We start from the raw sequence: 22,662 nt of genomic DNA on the forward strand, positions 1-22,662 counted from the left end.
GTTTGGTCTCATCTCCGGATATGATATTAACTCGAGTAAGAGCGAAATAATGGTCTGTAACCTCCCCGATACACAGCTGGGGGTCAACATATCCACATCCATGCGCTATCTCGGCATAAGAGTAACCCAAGAATTGGACAGCATGGGGCATTCCAACTTGAACAGAATTTATACTGAGAGTAAAAAGCTTTTAAAATCTTGGACTCATTTGCCTCTCTCCATAATCGGAAGGGTAAACCTCGTAAAAATGTGTATTCTCCCTAAGTTTACTTTCATTTTTAACGCAATTCCCTTGGCATTTGATCCTAAACTAATTGAAAAATGTCAGCAAGATATAAATACTTTTATATGGAACAAACCGACCAGAATAGCATGGAAAAAATTGAGAAGGGAGAAGGGTGGGCTTGCCTTGCCGGATTTACTGTATTATGCATGGGCATTCTTGTTATCGCACTCCAGGATGCTTTTAAAAATGCCATCTATCCTTCATCCAGGCTCAATTTATAAAGCAATGTTAATGGGGCGGAACTTGTAGCAGACGGTTTTATGTTCAAATTCGGGAGTCAGAAATTTTTCAAAAAAATTAAATTAAAGATTTTGCAGCCATGGACCAAAACTTGGTCCAGCATTAGGAAGAGACTGGGGCTGTCCTACTATTCTAATTTCTCTCCAATCTGGGACTCGCCGGGTCTTCCTCCATGCCTAAACGATAGTTTGTCATCTATTATACAACAAGCTGGTATCATTAGATGGGGTCAGCTATTCAAGGATGGGGCATTAATAGCCTGGAATGAATTATATGACCATGTTGGGTCAGGGCTCTCCAGATTCAAATTTATCCAAATGGAAAGTTGGGCTAGATCCCAAAAACGTAGAGATCCCCACCTAGGGAGGGCTAGTATTTTGGAACAATGGTTAGTAGATCGTCCAGGGGGTGAAAAAGAAGCAGCCATATGGTACTGGCAGCTGTTGGAGGAAAGCGACGGGGAGTTTCTCCTTCCAGACCAGTTATTGGGGGGGGTGGGGGGGGGGACCGGACTTCAGTGTGAAGATCTTTGGCTAAACTCCTTTGGCCTACTCCACAGAATTGTGAAACCATCTTGGCTTAAACGAAATCATCTATTCTCAGTACACCGTGCATATATAACTCCGCTCAGACTTTCCAAATTTCTCCCAGATAAAACGTGCAACAAATGTAACTGCATCGAAGCTTGTGACGTTCATATGTTTTTGGAATGTCCAGTCATCGCTGGTTTCTGAAAAGAAGTGAAGAATACCTTGAACTCCATCTTAAATGTATCCTTGTCAATAACTCTACCACTTGTCATCTTTGGGTTGGAGGATAACATCACTGGTAAAGCGAGGTCCTTCCTCTTCTATGCAATTTTGTTGGCTAGAAGGCAAATCTGTATTTATTGGACAGAGAAAACAGCCCCATTACACTCTGGGTGGCTTTCGTCTTTATATGCAACATCTAAAGTTGACCTAAATAGATCATGCAGTAAACACAATTTGGCTTTTTGGAATTTGCTGATTAACTGGCGATAGAATCCGGGGTTTTTTTTTTTTTTTTTCCCCTGGGTCCTATGATTATGCCTTCGAATACTCACTGGACCGGGTCCCCTGCCCAGGTTCACGTATGGTCCTCCAGGTTGAAAATATACCTAGATGGAGTCGGCAAAGCCCCTTTTGTGTTGGGTTAAATAGGCCACCATCATAATATACCGTGCTTATGTGTGGTGTAGGGTGGTTGGCTCTCCCAATATTGAGGGTAAGGCAAATGAGGACAAAAAAAAACAAAAAAACAAAAAAATAAAAAACGGAGTGGGGCATACCTATATTAAATATAGGCGGGTCAACATATACAGTTCACCCCCACCATTCACTGTATCCAAACAGGTGCAAGCACAACTCTATACTGCCAGGAGCTGGCTACGCAAGTTGGAAAAGAAGCAGTCATCATGATCATGAGGCCTCTTCACAATCAGTCTCATTTCAAACTAGGCCCCAGCCAGCCAACACTATCAGCCCAGGCAACCGCAAAACTGCCAATACTTTGGGCCAGAAAATTCATAGCGTTTGTGGCTATTGATGGCCCATCAAACATTTGCTAGCCGGAGGATACTGAGAGAGGTCGAAGGAGCTACGTTGGTATGCAGTCATCTTTGAGCTCTACCTACATCCTGCGCCCATAGTTTGAAATGCATTTTGGACATGGGTTCTATGCAAAGTGCACACCAAATAAGAAGTGAAAAATGTTATACCAGCACTGAGGATCTTCCCATACAAGTGAACTTAGAGAACTGACAGATTCTCTCTCTCTTTTTTTTTTTTTTAAAAACACTGAGTTTCCAGTTTTTCAAACATACATTCAAACAGATTATACCACATCAATACTTGGAAAAACCATGCAGTTCATATTTGTCAGTATTACAGTTTATTTTGACACACAATTACCAGTTGTATTTAAAATTGCATATAGTTGTATAGCATGATCTTTACATTTGGTATATTCATATCTCTTCCCCCACCCACCCCACAGTTAGCTAACTGGACTGCACACTTGGTATTCATCCAACATATAAAATAACAATCTATTATAGCCTTTGCAACAGAAACATGAGTAAGCAACACTCGACGGTATAACATATCACATTCCAGGTCCACACATTCATAGTATCCATTACCCAAGCACCACTGGCCCTGCGTTGTACAGGATCTACCTAGCAATATGCTAAAGCAGCATGAGTGTTCAGTGTCGATACCTATACCTTATTTAATATCTGGTCAGCTGACACCTGAATACACCCATCCCATACTTTAAAAGTTTCACACAGCATATCCCATGCCATTGCAATGGGTATCTTTCACGGTCCTCGCTGTTCTTCCCTGCGTATTGCCACGCTTCCAGCTAGGCTCCACTTCATTACTGCATCCTTCCACGCCTATGCGTGGTGGCCTAGTTGCCTTCCATCTCCTAGCTATGTGTCTCTTTGCTAGCAGTAACGCCAAGTTAGCAAACCGCACCTGCACCTTGTATCCCTTTGGTTGTGGATATATTCTCAGTATGTAGCATTTTGCCTCATTCCAAGACTGTCCTCCAACCACATCTGTTAGGATTTGCCCTATTTGCCCCAGTAGTGGGCAAGTGCCAGACACGCCCATAACATGTGAACTAACCCTGCGTCTGCCTCCATGCATCCCAGGCAATTCGATGTCGTTGCAGGGCACATCTTGTGCAGTCTATTTGGTGTTAGATATGCCCTCTGCATGACCAAGTATTGTATAAATTTAAATTGTGCATTACGTGACACTGCTTTCGGATAGGCAAGAAGTGTCGCCCAATCTTTATCAGTCAGCTCTGTTTCCATGTCAGCCTCCCACTTAGCCCGTAAATCCCCTAATGGGGAAGCTCGTGCTTCTCCGATGCCCGTATATAGTCATTTTGTCAAATGCCTACCATTGCCCATTAAATGTAGCATATGAACTAGTTCATTTGTTGGTGGCTCTTGCCCATCCGGGGCCCACATCCCTCTAACACAGTGCGACAATCCTGCATATAGGAGAAACAGTGTTTGGCAAGCTATTAGTGCCAACAACAGATTCTCTTATTAGGATGCAGTTAGTTCACTGTACCAACGCAATCATAGGGTGCAGGAAGAGTTACCACTAAAGAATCCTTGTCTGACAGAAGCTGTAATATAGTTGAGAGAAGGCAACATAGAGCTGTGTGTAAAAATTAGGAAATATTAATTAAGAAAGATTACAATCCTATCATGGAAAATTCTAGTGCAAAAACGAGAGGTGAAAGTCAAAGGAGATGTTTTAAATGTGGGAATTAGGGAAACATCAAATAATGTGGCACGTTTTAAGAGGTACCTGGTGCATAGACATTGGGGAAAGAAGGGACACTATACCAGTTTTTAGGATGCATCTGGTAAAAGGTGGAAATAATGAGGGAGAAGACAAAAAATTGTCTTGTAGTTGCAAAGTGTGCAGTGGCGGCTGGTGACATTTGAAAGTGGTAAAGCATAACATCACCGTACTGCACTGAGGCGAGCGAGCCCGAACAACCTACGGAGGGTTCAGGGTGGTTCAACCCCATGAAAATTTTGAAAAAAAAAAAAAAGTGTGGCTAATACGGGCATTTTCACTTACTTGTCTTGCAATGGCAATACCCTTCACGAGGAAAAACTGATTTCATCTATTAAATACTGTGAGACCGGAGCTGGCGGTCTCGATATAGTGGGGGGAGGAGGGGGTGTTCAATTTACACATGGAGTACTAGTAACCAGCCCCACATCCCTGCCCAATGGCACTTAAAATAACCCAAGGCATTGCCTTTGTACATAAAAATTACACTATTAGGCTTTGATAGCTAGGCTGCAGGCACATATGTTTGTTTCGCCAAGAATAAGAACAAAACATGTTTTCTGCTTGTTAATGGGCCGCGGGGCTATCTTAGGGCGTGGCCCACCCCACAGCACGTGGGTATTCTTATGGATTTTACTGTCACCCAATTTGGTGGTACTCAGTTAAAGAACTCAAAAGATTAAACCTATCAGAAATATAAAAGCACCCACGATAATTAATTAGAAGGGAAACTGTCACTGCACAATCTTTTAGGCTTAATGGAGTTTGTCATCTTCATTATAATGAAATTGATTTATGATTTTCTCTGTGGCTTATGGTTTTCACAGTGGCTTATGGTTTCTCCAGCGGTGTACATTTCCATGGTTTTTAACTGTGCCTCATGATTTTCACAATGGCTTATCTTTTTTTTTTTTAATAGTAGCTTGGGTTTTAGAAGTAGCTTGTGATTTTCATACTTTTTTTTTCGTGGCGCTGGAATTTCGTTGGTTTTCACTTTGGCTATTGGTTTTAACAAAGGCTTATGGTTTTCAAGGCTCCTCATGGTTGGTTTGGAAGGGAGACTTGATTTACTTTCCAAGGAGGCTCATGGTTTTCAGAATGGCTTATGAATTCTTATGAAGATTCATGCTTTTTTCACGGTTGTTCATGTTGTTACTGATAATTATGGTTCGTGTTTTTCCGTGGTTGGTGTTAGTTTTTTTTATACTAGCGCAATAATATTACAGTGGGCCAACATTTTCATGGTGCCTCAGTACAGAGTTGGTAACAGCATGCCAATGAAATTACACCTTGCCAGCACTAACTCTCAAAAAATGACAGTGTGGACAACTTTAAAGTGACAGCGCTTGAACAAAGATATCAAAAAATGGCGGTCCTCCACGTGATTGATGTTCATGAGCCATCAGCCGGCTATGTCTAGGGTGACTGCAGATGGATAGGCATAACCATCGTGGCCACGCCAATCCCTCTACCCGCTTCTGGTACTCCTTTCTCCAAGTAAAAGCAGTAGTCAGGCATCCCTGCCTGCCGGCTATATAAATAGATCTATGAATTTAAAGTGTCCACCGCCATACAGGCCAAAACTGGAAAACTGGATTATACATGTTCCGGGGGTACTGGGGTAGTTGGCACCATAACCACAAACAAGGGAGCAAGGGATATCATATGCAATTATAAACACATATAAAGCCTCCTGTCTTAAATACAAGTGGAGGGCCAACAGATGCCCCAGCAGACAGTCCAAATAATATAGCCACTAAGCAGGATTGATCCAAACATTTTTTAGTAACTTTTGATGCAAATTGGTTATAGGTCATCACTTTACCTCTGACATAGGATCACTACTGCAGACTGTATGTAGCTGGTGCAAAGCTTCTAGAACACCACCTGGGGGGGGGGGGGGGGGGGGGGCTGGTGATGTGCCAGAAGAACAGGTCTTCAGAGAGGTGTCAAGTCACCAGTCATTGCATTATAGTACCTTTGTAGGTAGTAACTCGCTAGTCTGTTTTATGACAGAGTATGGTGTTGTGCCTTTTTCCAAGCATATATCATAGGTGGCTCTCGAACACGGGATCCCAGTTTACCCAGCCCCATTTAAGAGCACCAAGGATCCCCTGGCATCAAATTTATTCAGAGAAAAAACTCAAATAAGCAGATACTAGATAGGCAGGGACTTTCTGATCTCTGGGGTTCCTGTGACAGGTAAGTAATCTCCCTGGCAGTTTAACAATGAAAACCTCTTAAATGGACACATCAGTATATAGTCTCTCTGAAATTGATAGAGACAACAAAAGTCCCAGTTATGGGCCACCTGGCCCACCCTCTAGAACCGGGCCTGCAGCGGACCCCCAGCCGGGTAAACTCAGAAACAGGCCATGCCCCCACGTGATGACAAGGCCCTAATTGGGCCTATACTAGAAGTTAAAAATGCCCGCCTGGGCCTTACCTGGGCTGGTGAACTGACCGAGTTAGTTCAGACGTCAGAAGGCAGTCCGGCTTACTCTATGACAGCAACAAAAACCAGTGCTGTCAGCGGCAAGTAAGCAACTATTCCACTGTGCAGTAATCCGTGCTGGCATCAGTAATGATGATTCAGAGTCCGTCTCTAGTGACGCAGTTAAAAAATTGCACTCCGACTGCCACAGTCACTGCAGGCTCATGCGCGGGAAGCCGTCTGAGGTGGTTGAGTCTGCGCAGACTATTCCTGCTTCCCACCTGCCACACCCTTCCCCAACTCACAGGGAGGGGTCCCTCCCATGCCCTGTAACAAGTTGGGAAAAAGAGTGGTGACAAGCTCCACTTTCTCTGATTGACGTGGAGAGTTAGCGATCCCAGGCTTGTATTCAAAACACCCGGGGCTAACTTTACCTCCACGCCATCAGGGGGTGGAGACTACGCCTTGCAGCTAGGTCTTTGCCGAGCTGATGACATCACAGCCTTCAGGGCTGTGAGGTTCTCCACCCGGCACACACGTAGGCTAGGCTTCTTGAGCAAATAACAGGGCAGGGGAGAGAGTGAGACTAGTCAGTCAAGTGACGTCCATTAACAGCGGCGATATCAGTAAGTGGGGAATACAGTGCCCCACAGCGCTGTGTTCAAGTTCTAGCAGTAAGTGTTGTTAATGCAGCTGATAAATGGGTATTTTTTTTTTATAAAAAGGACTATGAGCGGAGCATATCCAGCAATGTAACGAGGCGGAGCCCCGACGCCTTCATAGACGCCGCTGAAAGTGTGGGAGCCGAAGATGATGCAAAATAAAACTGGAAACATGAAAGGGTTAGGAGATTTAGGATCTCTGTACAGGTTGACAGGACACAAGAAGTTTCAGAATTTGGTAAAAGTATGAGTGAACGTTTAAGCGCAGATATTAATCCAGGAAGGTATGGCAAAATAAACATTGATCTTGTAGGCATGTTCTGTACCGAATTAACATTTCGGGGAAGCAGAACAGCGACAAAGATGTAGGTTCCCAAGAGCGGTGATAACTTTTTCAGCTAGCAACATCAGCCAGACCTTGAGATAACGGAACTGAAATACCAAAGTGCATGCAGTATTGTTATCAAGGTCTGGAAGCTAAAGACATTTCCTTAACTTTGGTTTTAGCGATATCGGTGATTTCAAGGAGATTTAAACAAGGGATTGTGCTATAAGGGGCCTAAACTGGTAGAACATAAAGCAAGGACAATATTTCACCTTATAAAAGACCACTGAGGGTGCAATTGGAAAGGTAACCAGCAGTTAATGAGGTAACTGAGATTGAGGCACCAAATTGGTTGGAACCGAAGGTTTTAAAAGCCAAGGTATTGGCTTGTGTGTACACTTGCATGATCTTAAAAATACTGGTTAGAGGTGGGTACACTTCAGAGGTTTGGGCAGTAATGGGATAAGCAAGTGCCTTTGACAAGATGATTTGCATCTGCCTTCCATCAAGTGATGCTGGAAGAAGCAACTGTGTTCCAGCATGAAATGAAAATGTGCTGCTGGCATTGACAATGTAATGTCATTCCAAGATTACATTTTTGTTTTCAGTGACAGCGTGGAGGGACATGCTACAGTATTAACGAAAGTTCTGAGAAGACTGGATGAGTGCGGCTTAACTGTAAATGCAAAGAAGTCTTAGTTCAGAGCATCCTCTGCTGAATATTTGGGACGCACTATAAATGGAGAGGAGATACAAATAAGAGGAAACTTGGTAGAGGCAGTATCAAAATTGCCAGTGCCTCAAACTAGAGGGGGCACGATCACTTTTGGGCCCTGCAGAGTATTACTCCAGGTCTGTCAGGAATTTTGCAAATATTGTAAATCCTTGGCAAAGGTTGATGAAGAAACTGTTGGGTTTATGTGCACAGAGCAACATCAGTAAGCCTTTGACATTAAGAATGAGATTGTTAATGGCACAATCTTTGGTGGGTTTGGTATAACAAAGATCATGGTATAAATGACTGACGCAGGTCAGAAAGATTAGGAGTGGTTTTATTGCAGACTGTTGAGAAACATGAAGCAGTTATTGCGTTAGCTTTAAAAGCACTTTGACGACCAGAGACAAACTATGCAGTGTTTATAGCCAAGAGAGAAAAGCAGCTAGGTTATATACGAGTGCACAGCCTAGACCTGTCACCTTGCAGTAGTGCTAGTATTGCCCACCTCAAATGGCCTGCTGCTTGTAAGACCACAAATACAACATGTTTTTATAGAAATATGAGAGGCAACACAAGTAAAAAGCTGTATACAGGTAATACAACACAGGAACAAATTTCCAATTAACACGAAATATTCGCAGTGTTCAGATGTTCTTTATTCCATGACGCAGTGCAACAATGTTCACAGCCAACGCGTTTCGCCCAAGCATGGGCTTTTTCAAGGCTGTTTGGGAATCATACAAAAATATGGAATGTATCTTTACTCAGTACACATAGAGAATTCATGTACAAACCATAGTAAAATCAAAACGAAGGAAAAGAGACCTTAAAGAGAAGTGAAGATGAAAGGAAAAGAAAAGAGCATGCTGATGACAGATAGGGAAAAACGCCAAAAAGTTGATTCAAATATAAAAAAAATATATAACTAAAATAAATCAGTGCGTAATGAACCGAGTTGGTGAACAACCGTGAGTAGGCTAAAATCACCCATGTGCCCCATGTGAGGCGTGCAAGAAACTAAACCTGCATAGAAGTGGCAAAGCATTTGGGCTAACTCAAGTGACTGGACACGGTTGTCAGAAAAGAAATGCACGAGAGCACAAGGTCAAAAAGCCCTGTTAGCAACACCTTAATACTTTCCCCAATTGGACGGGTGTCTAACAAACACGGACCCAATAAAAAATATAACGAATGAGGAAGCGAGATATAAAACGCTTACCACGCAATAGTAACCGTAGATACACAAACTATGTTCCACAGGTGTCGTAGCAAAAGGTGTAGGTAGAATCTATCGATAATAAGGCCACATATAAGTAAAATCGTAGGAAAAAGTTAATGAAATCAGTTGTCCATAGAACTCAAAGACATACAAATACACTCACCAAAATGAAAAGTAGAGCGTAACTGCACAAAAGTCACAAAGTACATCCAGGATGAGATTTCGTAAGAAGTCCTAGTGGTATTAGGTCTAAGAAAAAACACATAAATATCAAATTTGTAAAAAGCACTCATTCCTGAGAAACTACACTGAGTAAAAGGGCTAGTATCTGCCCCATTGTAATACAAGTACGTCCTATCTGTAGGCGGGCCAATTATGATCACAATGGAAGATGAATAGCATCGCACACTCAAAGTCAAACATGAAATATTTGATGCAAGATCAGAGTGTCACTGAAGTGAACCTAAGTAAAGCAAGGCTAGATTCTACCCATGACAAAAAACGGGGAACAAAAGAAAATTCACTTTATAGAAAAATATTCTTCACAAAAACACTCATGTTCCTGGAGCTTAGCGCCAACATCGTCAATCAATCTGTAGATCTGAACCACTACACGTAAATGAAGCCCCCATAGACAGAGCAGAGTCCCGTTTAACTACGTTTGACCGTAAGACAGAAATTCTAATTTAACCGCTACCCTTCTCAACCACATTCTCAACAAGCGCATAGCTGCCCTACCCCAATTTGACAGATAAAAAGTCATAATACGGCTCAAGTGAAATATTCAACTGAAGTACATCTAATGTGATAACAAGTATGTAATATAATGCAAGGAAGACACGATAAAAACCCCCAGACCCATGCTTACTTCAAATAGTGTATTTCAGGTGTACCATCGGGGGGTCAGTAACGCAGTGTTTGCCGTCGTGTCGGAACGGTTACCAGGGGAGTGTCAAAGTCAGCTTTAAATTCCGGCGCCAAGGCGTGCACTTCCGGGATGTCACCGATTAAAAAATATAAAGACTAGACAGTGCGAGTGTCCTAGCTACTCCATCTTGGAGTGGTTCCGGTTTTCAACAAGTGATGTCATGTCCTGTTTGAGGCAAGCACCAAATGTATCGCGCCATCTTTGGATGGTTCCGATACAAGATGAATACTATTACGATAGTGTGAATAATACCCGAATCATGTCCAACGTTACTTGAAACATGTTAATTAGATTAAAATTACGTAGGGGAGCGATATTCGTCCAAATCACAAACGGTTAATCTAAACTAAAAACCGTAACGTTAATAAGTCTGATTACGAATACAGACAAAACGGAACCAGATCGTATCAAAACAAAACAATGGTGAGCAGTAAGGCCATGTAAAGACCAAAATTGCACCTAAAGCAACAACAGCGAAGCTTGTTTGAGCCAAATGTACACTGACTCCGTGATGCATAGACGCTGTGTATCGCGCCATCTTTGAATGGTTCCGATACAAGATAAATACTATTACGATAGTGTGAATAATACCCGAATCATGTCCAACGTTACTTGAAACATGTTAATTAGATTAAAATTACGTAGGGGAGCGATATTCGTCCAAATCACAAACGGTTAATCTAAATTAAAAACCGTAACGTTAATAAGTCTGATTGCGAATACAGACAAAACGGAACCAGATCGTATCAAAACAAAACAATGGTGAGCATTAAGGCCATGTAAAGACCAAAAATGTACTTAAAGCAACAACAGTGAAGCTTGTTTGAGCCAAATGTACACTGACTCCGTGATACATAGACACAGGGGGCCTACAACTAATTCAAAAACCTTAATATTATTTCTCTTTTTCTTCCCCTCAAAGGAATAAAACGTGCAAAATGCACCAGAAGCAACCATAAAAAAGTCATATGTATGGGACACGGTATGTCCTGAAGACATCCTATTTCTTATTGGATCCAATGTATAAAAAGGTATAAAAGTCATTTTTCCAAAAAGTTATGGATTATGAGACTCGAGAAATACCCAGAGTCCGGGAGGATACGAGACCAGAGAGTAACTCGAATGGAACAAAAAGCATGGATAGCCACTTCTATGCAGGTTTAGTTTCTTGCACGCCTCACATGGGGCACATGGGTGATTTTAGCCTACTCACGGTTGTTCACCAACTCGGTTCATTACGCACTGATTTATTTTAGTTATATATTTTTTTATATTTGAATCAACTTTTTGGCGTTTTTCCCTATCTGTCATCAGCATGCTCTTTTCTTTTCCTTTCATCTTCACTTCTCTTTAAGGTCTCTTTTCCTTCGTTTTGATTTTACTATGGTTTGTACATGAATTCTCTGTGTACTGAGTAAAGATACATTCCATATTTTTGTATGATTCCCAAACAGCCTTGAAAAAGCCCATGCTTGGGCGAAACGCGTTGGCTGTGAACATTGTTGCACTGCGTCATGGAATAAAGAACATCTGAACACTGCGAATATTTCGTGTTAATTGGAAATTTGTTCCTGTGTTGTATTACCTGTATACAGCTTTTTACTTGTGTTGCCTCTCATATTTCTATAAAAACATGTTGTATTTGTGGTCTTACAAGCAGCAGGCCATTTGAGGTGGGCAATACTAGCACTACTGCAAGGTGACAGGTCTAGGCTGTGCACTCGTATATAACCTAGCTGCTTTTCTCTCTTAGCTATAAACATATTTTTAGGTTGAAGTGCACGCCAGACGCACCCTCAATTGACTCACCATGAGCTTTGATAATAGGGAGGAACTAGCTAAGGATCTCTTCAAGCAGAATAAGGAGATTGTACAAGCCGCTACTAATAGCAGCAACCCGAAAGAGGGCTTGAAAGTAAAATTTCAGAAACTTGAGAGACTCAAAAAGAACGAATTGTCTAAGTGGTGGGACGGAGTCACTCTCAAAAGGTACCTAGAGAATAAAAAGGTGCCAAGAGGTTTAAGAATTCTGACATTTCCTAGTTTTGATGATCTCGACCCGGATCTACTCTCAGATTGGGAGGATAATTTGCACAATTCCTCATTCAATATGATGAAAATTTTGATAACCCACGCTGAGAGAAAATGTATCAAATTACAGGCGGAAATAAAAGCACTTGAGGATGAAATCAAACTATTAAATTTAGCGGAGGCTACTACTAAGAACTACGCAATTCTTAAGGAACAGATTAATTTACATCAGAAGGCAGTTAAAAATAGGAAACTACATAAAATCATACGTGATGATAGGGACTACGACAATGGTCGTGTGTTAACCTTTGCAGCTAAATTTGACAACATCCAAATTCCCAAATCAAATGCCTCTGCTACACCCAGTACAGGGAGCATCTCCAATATTAGCGTAAGTTCTGATCCATCCTCGATTGATGAGAGTAACAGATGGACCACCGGAAGAAGGAGCACAGGGACCTAGTACATCGTCTTTTTTAGACGAAGTCCTGCGCTTCAGAATTGGAAACAAGAAAGCAAAAGAAAAATCAGGAGAGGGGGAAGGAGGAAAAATGCAGGAAAAAAACAGGGTTCTGACTCGTTACCAAAAGAGTCAAATAGACAAACGATAATGGATGATGGGGCTGCTACTCCCTCTGATGCTAATAGAACCTTGGTCTCAGAGAATTTGGTAATTAATCTGTCAGATTACAGTTTGTCCATGCATGAAATAAACGTGCTTAATAAAGGTCTTGGATATTGCCCTGTTTCTCAAGGTGTCTTCTCAGAATTACATGTGGATTTGTTTAAATTTGTCCGTCATGCTAAACTAAAATGTCATTTTTCAATGGATAGTTTTCAATATCAGCAGACGAAAAAGGCCACAATACACACAGATATCACAGTCTCCCATGTTCAAAATGTTGCCACACTATTGTCAATTGATGATGAGAATGATTCCACGACTGAAAGTGTATTACGAGATCTTGACATTAGACAAGATTACTCTTGTGACAGCGGCCTATACATTCGTAGCAAATTTACTCCACAGGGTACACATCTTTCTAGCATAGATGCTTTTCATGAAATGGTTTCTCGTGATCTCTATTGTTTGGAAGATAAATTACATACACGCTCTAGGAGACATATTGAAGACAACCTCACTAAGGCTGAGAGAATAGCGTTACAACAACTGAGTGAAAATGACTATCATCATCAGAGAAGCAGACAAAGGGGGCAATGTAGTGATCATGAACAGAGTTGACTATGAAAGGGAAGTTCTCAGACAGCTTAATGACACTACTAATTATACTAGGCTCCCAACCAACCCTTGTCCCACAGCTTCCACTAGAATCAATGACCGTCTTTCACATTGGAAAGAGATTGGGCTTTTATCAGAGACTGAACACAAGTTTCAGCGTTCGGAACCCCAGGTTTCCCTGCATTTACCTACTACCCAAGGTACACAAGAAACAACCCTTCCCTCCAGGCCGCCCTATTATCTCGGGCATTGGCTCAATGACTGAAGCTTTGGCTCAATTTGTTGATTCCTTCCTACAGCCCCTAGTCATAAATTTGCCATCATATGTTAGGGACAGTTCGGATATTCTGAATAAATTGGAAGATCTGGATTGGAGGATGGTATGTGGTTTGCCACACTGGACGTAACCTCACTATACACATGCATTAGGAAAGATCTGGGCATTATGGCTGTTGACTTCTTTCTTGGGAACAGAATGGCAACTCTTTTGGAACACAATGATATGCTCAAATCCATGATTGACCTTATCCTGGATAACAACTTTTTTCTTTTTAACAACACATGGTTCAAGCAGGAACAAGGTACTGCAATGGGTTCCAAATTCGCACCTTCATAGGCTAATCTGTTTATGGGGTGGGTGGAACACATGCATGCCTGGTCACGTTTGGCATCTAAATGGATCGGACATATTCAGTTCTGGGGCCGCTACATTGACGATATTATCATCATTTGGACCGGTACAGAATCTGAATTTGTGGAGTACTTTACTTTTCTTAATCAGAATATTTTCAATGTTGTCTTTACTATGGAGCTGTCCCAAACAACCATACACTTCCTGGATCTTGAATTCTATGTCCAGGATAAGAAGATACACAGTACTCTTCATAGAAAGGACACTGCAGTAAATAGCATTCTTCATTATACCAGTGCCCACCCAACATCTACCAAAAAAGCTATCCCGTTTGGAGAACTGGTACGTATTCGCAGAAACTGCAGTGAAGATCACAAATTTGAGTCCCAAACCACACTAGCACTGAACAGACTACAACAGAGGGGATACAAGCATGATGTCCTACAGCTGGCAAAGAATAGGGCGGCTAAACTCAAAAGAAAGGACTTACTCCAAAGTGCCAACAAGAACAACACTATTCACAAAGAAAGACTTGCCTTCATCACGACACACTCCACTCTTAACCATGAGGTATTTAAGATACTAAGCAAACACTGGTCAATTCTTAAGGGAGCGTCGGGGGTCAATACCATAATCACATCTAGGCCCTCCATGACCTTTAGGAAAAGTAAAACCATTAGGGATGCCCTATGCCCCAGCTACACTTTGCCACACCCCCCGAAACAAAGCTGGCTTAAAAAGCCTCTTGGTTTTTATACCTGCAGTTTGCAACATTTGTCATCTAGGATGTAACAAAACACTTACATTCAAGTTCAACACAGACAGATGTTACACAATCCGCCACTTCATTAACTGTCTTTCTAGCTATGTGGTGTATGTTTTGATCTGTGGGTGCAACAAAATCTATGTGGGCAGTACTGTGAGACCACTCAAGAGTCGAATACAGGAACATCGCAGAGCAGCTTTACATGGAGACACTACGTACGCTCTAGTCTCACATACCTGTACAGAAGGAGTGGATAGATCTAGGTTCCGTTTCCATGGCATCGATGTGGCTCTACCAATGAATAGAGGTGGGGACAGGGAACTTAGACTCAGGCAATTGGAGGCAAGATGGATCTGTATTTTGCGATCAGTGACGCTAGGTTTCAATAATGACAACGAAATGCATTACTTTCTATAATTCTACACATCGCAGAGAAACATAATGCATATTGAAAAACCTATGTGTTTGGACTTGTAAGATGTCACTATCTGTGAATTATGTTCTTTGTGTGCAAACTCTGACAAATGTGTATTTTGTGATGTGCTGTCCATGTCTGACATGTTATATACTTGTACATTGTAAGATTCTTGTAATCTTTCTGTCTGTACTGTTTTCACTCATGTTTTATTCTTGTTGGCTGCACTATCGAATCAACTTAATTACACTCTTTCATATGGTGTAAAGTGTAAACTTTTGGACCACTTTGGTCACCAGTATGGATATATTCTATCCATGCTTTTTGTTCCATTCGAGTTACTCTCTGGTCTCGTATCCTCCCGGACTCTGGGTATTTCTCGAGTCTCATAATCCATAACTTTTTGGAAAAATGACTTTTATACCTTTTTATACATTGGATCCAATAAGAAATAGGATGTCTTCAGGACATACCGTGTCCCATACATATGACTTTTTTATGGTTGCTTCTGGTGCATTTTGCACGTTTTATTCCTTTGAGGGGAAGAAAAAGAGAAATAATATTAAGGTTTTTGAATTAGTTGTAGGCCCCCTGTGTCTATGTATCACGGAGTCAGTGTACATTTGGCTCAAACAAGCTTCACTGTTGTTGCTTTAAGTACATTTTTGGTCTTTACATGGCCTTAATGCTCACCATTGTTTTGTTTTGATACGATCTGGTTCCGTTTTGTCTGTATTCGCAATCAGACTTATTAACGTTACGGTTTTTAATTTAGATTAACCGTTTGTGATTTGGACGAATATCGCTCCCCTACGTAATTTTAATCTAATTAACATGTTTCAAGTAACGTTGGACATGATTCGGGTATTATTCACACTATCGTAATAGTATTCATCTTGTATCGGAACCATCCAAAGATGGCGCGATACATTTGGTGCTTGCCTCAAACAGGACATGACATCACTTGTTGAAAACCGGAACCACTCCAAGATGGAGTAGCTAGGACACTCGCACTGTCTAGTCTTTATATTATTTTTTTTTTAATCGGTGACATCCCGGAAGTGCACGCCTTGGCGCCGGAATTTAAAGCTGACTTTGACACTCCCCTGGTAACCGTTCCGACACGACGGCAAACACGGCGTTACTGACCCCCCGATGGTACACCTGAAATACACTATTTGAAGTAAGCATGGGTCTGGGGGTTTTTATCGTGTCTTCCTTGCATTATATTACATACTTGTTATCACATTAGATGTACTTCAGTTGAATATTTCACTTGAGCCGTATTATGACTTTTTATCTGTCAAATTGGGGTAGGGCAGCTATGCGCTTGTTGAGAATGTGGTTGAGAAGGGTAGCGGTTAAATTAGAATTTCTGTCTTACGGTCAAACGTAGTTAAACGGGACTCTGCTCTGTCTATGGGGGCTTCATTTACGTGTAGTGGTTCAGATCTACAGATTGACGATGCTGGCGCTAAGCTCCAGGAACATGAGTGTTTTTGTGAAGAATATTTTTCTATAAAGTGAATTTTCTTTTGTTCCCCGTTTTTTGTCATGGGTAGAATCTAGCCTTGCTTTACTTAGGTTCACTTCAGTGACACTCTGATCTTGCATCAAATATTTCATGTTTGACTTTGAGTGTGCGATGCTATTCATCTTCCATTGTGATCATAATTGGCCCGCCTACAGATAGGACGAATTGTATTACAATGGGGCAGATACTAGCCCTTTTACTCAGTGTAGTTTCTCAGGAATGAGTGCTTTTTACAAATTTGATATTTATGTGTTTTTTCTTAGACCTAATACCACTAGGACTTCTTACGAAATCTCATCCTGGATGTACTTTGTGACTTTTGTGCAGTTACGCTCTACTTTTCATTTTGGTGAGTGTATTTGTATGTCTTTGAGTTCTATGGACAACTGATTTCATTAACTTTTTCCTACGATTTTACTTATATGTGGCCTTATTATCGATAGATTCTACCTACACCTTTTGCTACGACACCTGTGGAACATAGTTTGTGTATCTACGGTTACTATTGCTTGGTAAGCGTTTTATATCTCGCTTCCTCATTAGTTATATTTTTTATTGGGTCCGTGTTTATGTTAGACACCCGTCCAATTGGGGAAAGTATTAAGGTGTTGCTAACAGGGCTTTTTGACCTTGTGCTCTCGTGCATTTCTTTTCAAACAACAGTGTCCAGTCACTTGAGTTAGCCCAAATGCTTTGCCACTTCTATGCAGGTTTAGTTTCTTGCACGCCTCACATGGGGCACATGGGTGATTTTAGCCTACTCACGGTTGTTCACCAACTCTGTTCATTACGCACTGATTTATTTTAGTTATATATTTTTTTATATTTGAATCAACTTTTTGGCGTTTTTCCCTATCTGTCATCAGCATGCTCTTTTCTTTTCCTTTCATCTTCACTTCTCTTTAAGGTCTCTTTTCCTTCGTTTTGATTTTACTATGGTTTGTACATGAATTCTCTATGTGTACTGAGTAAAGATACATTCCATATTTTTGTATGATTCCCAAACAGCCTTGAAAAAGCCCATGCTTGGGCGAAACGCGTTGGCTGTGAACATGGTTGCACTGCGTCATGGAATAAAGAACATCTGAACACTGCGAATATTTCGTGTTAATTGGAAATTTGTTCCTGTGTTGTATTACCTGTATACAGCTTTTTACTTGTGTTGCCTCTCATATTTCTATAAAAACAAACTATGCAGTGATAGAGAGGTGAAAGCATGCAACTGAAAATCTTCATTTATTTTATATGGTTGTATGAAATTTGTCATTTGCTTCTACATAATTACAGGAAATATCAGTGAAATTGCATAAAATGCAAAACTGTTATTTAGAGCGGTATTTTTTTCGCTAAAACAAGTGGGCAAAAAAAAAAAAAAAAAACCCCCAGCAAACAGCGGTTCATGTTCGGTTGGTTGTTACGTATTCACAGTAAAGGTTTACCACAAACTGAATGCAATTATGTGTAGTGGCATAGTTTCACATAACAAGCATAGCAATAAATTCCCAAAATTATACCAGTGTGAATTTTGTCCATACCTATTTTTTGCAAAAACTATATTTTTGTTATAATTCTTTTTATTAAAGTATCATCGACACATCATACCATTCTTAACATGCAATTTAGTTTCTGGATTACATAGATTCAAATCATAGTGCACAGTGTGGAACAATTAGGAGGGTGTGAGGCTATCGTCTGCTTTCAAGTGTGCCGGCGGGGTACAAATATCTCCTCGGTAGGAGTCCCAGGGCCCCTGGGCCTGGGGGACACTGTTCTATTTCCTGGGACACCCCCTGGCTATGAAGACTCACTTTTTTCTGAACATGCACCAGTCTAGGTCTTCCTTCCATGATTCTACCCCAGGTGGTTGAAGGGCTCCCAATGTTGTGCGATGTTTCTCTTTGCGATCATTACAGCCAGTGTAGCCCAGAGCTTTGTGTAGGAGGGGAGGTCTGTTGGTTCCCATATGTTCAGGAGGCACCTGCGCACCTCCGGAAGCAATTCAATTAAGAGCACCTCACGGAGGATGCGGTAAATTGTGCGCCAGTAAGTTTGTATTTGGTCACATTCCCATTTGATATGTATGAAGGTGCCATCCTTCCCACATTTACGTCTACACTCCCCACTTTCTGCTCAACCCATACGCACCAGACACGGTCCCGTTATGTAGATTCTGTGGAGAATCTTGAGTTGCACTAATCGCAGTCTAGCCTTAAATCGCCACCACCCTCGGGAAAGAAACCGCCTCCCGCCAATTTTCCTCATCAAGCTCAAGTCAGTCTCTTATCCATTTCTCTTTAAAGGACTGAAGTGGGTCCTCCATATTATTAATTAGTTTTCCAAAAACAATTATTGATGGACAGACTGCAGAACAATGTCATACATTCACCCCAGTACAGAGATCTGGGCCTAAATCCATCGTTTTTTTGCTCACCATGCCATTCAAGGCTGAACCCAGCCATATGCAGATCAGTCTTCACCCTGTGCCTCATGGGAACAGTCCAGCCCGAACTGCCAAGCCAGGTCCTCCCTGGACTGGAAACAAGCATCCTGGGACGTGTTTCGGGGTTTCACCCCTTTTCCGCCAGGATAGCTTGACTCCAGTGACATGGAGAGCACGGGACCCACGTTTGGGCATACCCGTCCCACTCAGGGTGACAAATGCAAAAACAATAATTCATGGACAGAATGCAGAACAATGTCATACATTCACCCAATTACAGAGATCTGAGTCTAAATCCATCGTTTTGTTGCTCACCATGCCATTCCAGTTTGAACCCAGCCATAATTAAATCAGTCTTGACCCTGTGCCCAAAGGGAACAGTCCAGCCCGAACTGCCAAGCCAGGTTATTTTTCTAGGGATTACCTTCGGTGGAAAAGTCAGACCATGTACCACTGTTGCAACTGTTCCTACTTTAAAAGGTCCTGTCTAGGCTACACCAAGTATTTCTAGGTGGTTTGATAGGTTAATGGAAAAGGATTTCCAGGTGGAGCATGTTGCAGTTATGTGTAATACAGCTGCAGATTGCTTGTCAGAGTTGCCGTTAGAGTGTGAAGAGGATCAGATCAAGAAATGTGAGAAGAGCAAGATGGCGGCCGTCGTATCGGCCGAGTGAGCTGCTCTCACACCCTCTGCTGCTGGTTTGAGCAAGGAAATGGAGTTGGAGCGTTCTACGGACTGAGCAGGTTTGCTAAAGTGCTCACCTGGAGGAATACAGATGAGCTGGCGCTTTCATCCTTGGGTCTGGATCATCCCGCACCCGTATTACCTGGCTTCCCTGGGACGGGCGAGTGTTCGAGCAACTGGTACCATCGTGGCTGCTGTACAAATCAGCCCGAGGACTTCAACAACTTTTACAATGCCACCAAAGGGCTCCAGTAAGGGCGTCAGGGGTAGAGGCCCCTCGTCTGCATCCTCGGCTGGTATTTTTTTTTTTTTTAAACCGTTTTTATTGCAGAACAATAATAGCAGCAGCATACATTATTACTTTGCCTGCATCGCTGATAACAATGCCATATGTCCTGTGGCCATTTAGACAGCCGTACACAGCTCATGAGCCCACATCCCGGAGGCCGGGCAGCGATGTTCAGGGTATCATCATACTGAACTGTAGTTTGAGCTTTACTTTTGCCGCTAACACGGTAGGGTGGCTACGTTCCGCTTTAGAGTTTTCCCCCTCCCCGTCCCCCGCCCCCAACACTGCCCCTCCCCCATCCCATTCCCCGTTCCCGTTCCCCTCCCTCCCCACCTCCCGTGCTCACGCCCGCAACTGCGACTGTTCCCGGCCCTCACTTTTAGTCTGGGTACAATTCAGAAGTACATAACTATTCACTGTGTTTGTGTGGATGGAATGCTCCGGGGGACCCCTTCGGGCTCGGACGGCGTCCCGTCCTCCTCCAGCATACTATTACGCAGGGCTTGCACCAATCCCTCCCATGCCGTGGCCGCCTCCAGCGCCCTGTCATCAGCCTTGCGGGTCGCTAGTTGGTATTGAAGCGTGCTTTCACTTGCCGCCCATTTCTGCAGCTCCTTGGCCCATCTCCCGTGCGTGGGGCCCGCTTTTGACTTCCAGAGTCTCGTCACCTCCCTTTTAGCTAATAGGAGGCCCATGTCAATAAATCTACTTGTATTTTTGTTCTTGGGTGTGTGAGGAAACCAGTGTAGGACACAAACCGCCTTGGTGTACTGTAAGTCCCTGTCCGTTACCTCGGTCAGCGTTTCACCAGCCGCCCTCCAGTAGTCTTGCAGGTGAGGGCAGTCCCACAGCATATGCCCCAGCTCCGCTCCCACCGTTCCACATCTAGGGCACGCCGCATCTGCCACCCCGAAATACTTCCCAAGGTTACTTGGTGTAAGGTAGGCCCTGTGGAGAATATAGAAATGTATCAGCTGGAAGCGCGCGTTCCTGGTACTTTTCCGAGCTCGCCGCACCAACCCCGCCCACGTAGCGTCAGGGATCTCAGTCTGCACTTCCAGCTCCCACTTCGCCTTTAGTGCCGTCAGCGGCCGCAGAGTCTCACGCAACATTCTGGAGTACAGACAAGTCACCGCCTTATAAGTGCCAGCAGACATCATGGTGTATTGGCAGGCTGCGGATGTGGCGGGTTCCATGAGCCCCGCTCCCCAATGCGCCTGCATCGCACTTGTCACCGCCGCATGCATCAGGTAGTCTCCCCGCGGGAGGTCGAAGCGCTCTTGCAGCGTTTGGTAAGGGACCAGCGCTCCCTCTTCGTATAAGTCACCCAACATTTGGAGGCCCGCCTCCTCCCACATCTGCAGTCCCGACCAGTCTCCGCCATGCGGGAGCGCCGTTACCATTCCCAGTGGGATTTCCGGCGCATACGGTCGCCGCACCCCGGCTCGACGTTGCGATCGGTTCCAGCATTGCCGGAACGTCTGCTCCTCCAGAGAGAGGTCTGATACCCAGCCTCTGCTGCAGCGTAATATACGCCAGTACATGGCGAGGGGTGCCCTCCTCCCTGTCCTGCTCCGGCCCCCGGTATACTCGCGCCACTTCCTGCGTAAAAATCTGCAACTGCGCTGCTAGGTAATACAGTTCAAAATCAGGCACCGCCAGGCCTCCTTCGTCCTTTGGCCGGGTCAGGGTCGCCATCGCAACCCTGCGCCGTCCATCCTCGGCTGGTATCATGGCGAAGACCCCCACTGTTTTGGATCCCTCTGCTGACGGACGCCAGGTTGATAATCACCGTGCGACGCAGGAGACGCTCAAAGGTAATGCTGCTGGTCGGAGGAGGCAGACAGTGACAGCGCTGTTTAAAGCGCAGATATAAAAAACAAAGCAACTGACCGAATCTGGCTCTACGAAAGCGCCCGGTCCTGGTCCCACTGGCACTGTGGAGGGGTGGGGGGGCTGGGGGCCAAGGCAGCAGCGAGACTTCTGTTACAGCAGTCCCCCCACTCGCTCATGAACTATCGCCACAGGACACCGTAAAGGCTGGCAAAGGTTTAATTAGCACAGCAACCGCTCCGAGTCCTAACCAGCAAACAAGCTGCATTCTGGTTAATGGAGTCCTCTCAGATAAGACACAGTTGGCGGAATGCCCAGACAATAAAAGCAGGTGCTTTGAAGCAACAAAGAGAAGACCCTGACTAATAAAGAAGATGACCCGGTAGATAAAAATGTTTCCCTGTCAGACGTCTAATTCGAAAATCAAGATAAAGATTGGGCTGGAGACGTCAGTGACACGAGCAGCTTTCACTGAGAGACTGACGGGGGTTTGGACCTCTCCCAACCAGGTCTAGAGACTGTTAAAAAAGCAGGAGCATCTTCGACCTGTCCCAATCGGTCTGAAGCAGGGGCTTTGTCCTGGGATTATTCATCCTCACCAGGCATGGGTGAGAAAAATAATACAATGGATGGTGCAAA

The 22,662-nt window shown here is 43.3% G+C and overlaps 2 long non-coding RNA genes across 2 annotated transcripts in view; both read right to left on the minus strand.

Moving 5' to 3' along the window:
* LOC146858163 (uncharacterized) overlaps window positions 1-22,662 on the minus strand; it is a 69,255-nt gene that overhangs the window by 29,133 nt on the left and 17,460 nt on the right. The gene's annotated exons all lie outside the window — the stretch shown is intronic.
* On the minus strand, window positions 8,509-9,478 carry LOC146858164 (uncharacterized). Its single transcript, XR_014979660.1, has 3 exons — window positions 9,395-9,478; window positions 9,232-9,300; window positions 8,509-8,736 (listed from the first exon to the last, which is right to left on the minus strand). It is a non-coding gene; the product is annotated as an uncharacterized LOC146858164 (long non-coding RNA).

This window comes from Triturus cristatus, chromosome 3_2, assembly GCF_964204655.1.
Source record: "Triturus cristatus chromosome 3_2, aTriCri1.1, whole genome shotgun sequence".
NCBI classification, from domain to species: Eukaryota; Metazoa; Chordata; class Amphibia; order Caudata; family Salamandridae; genus Triturus; species Triturus cristatus.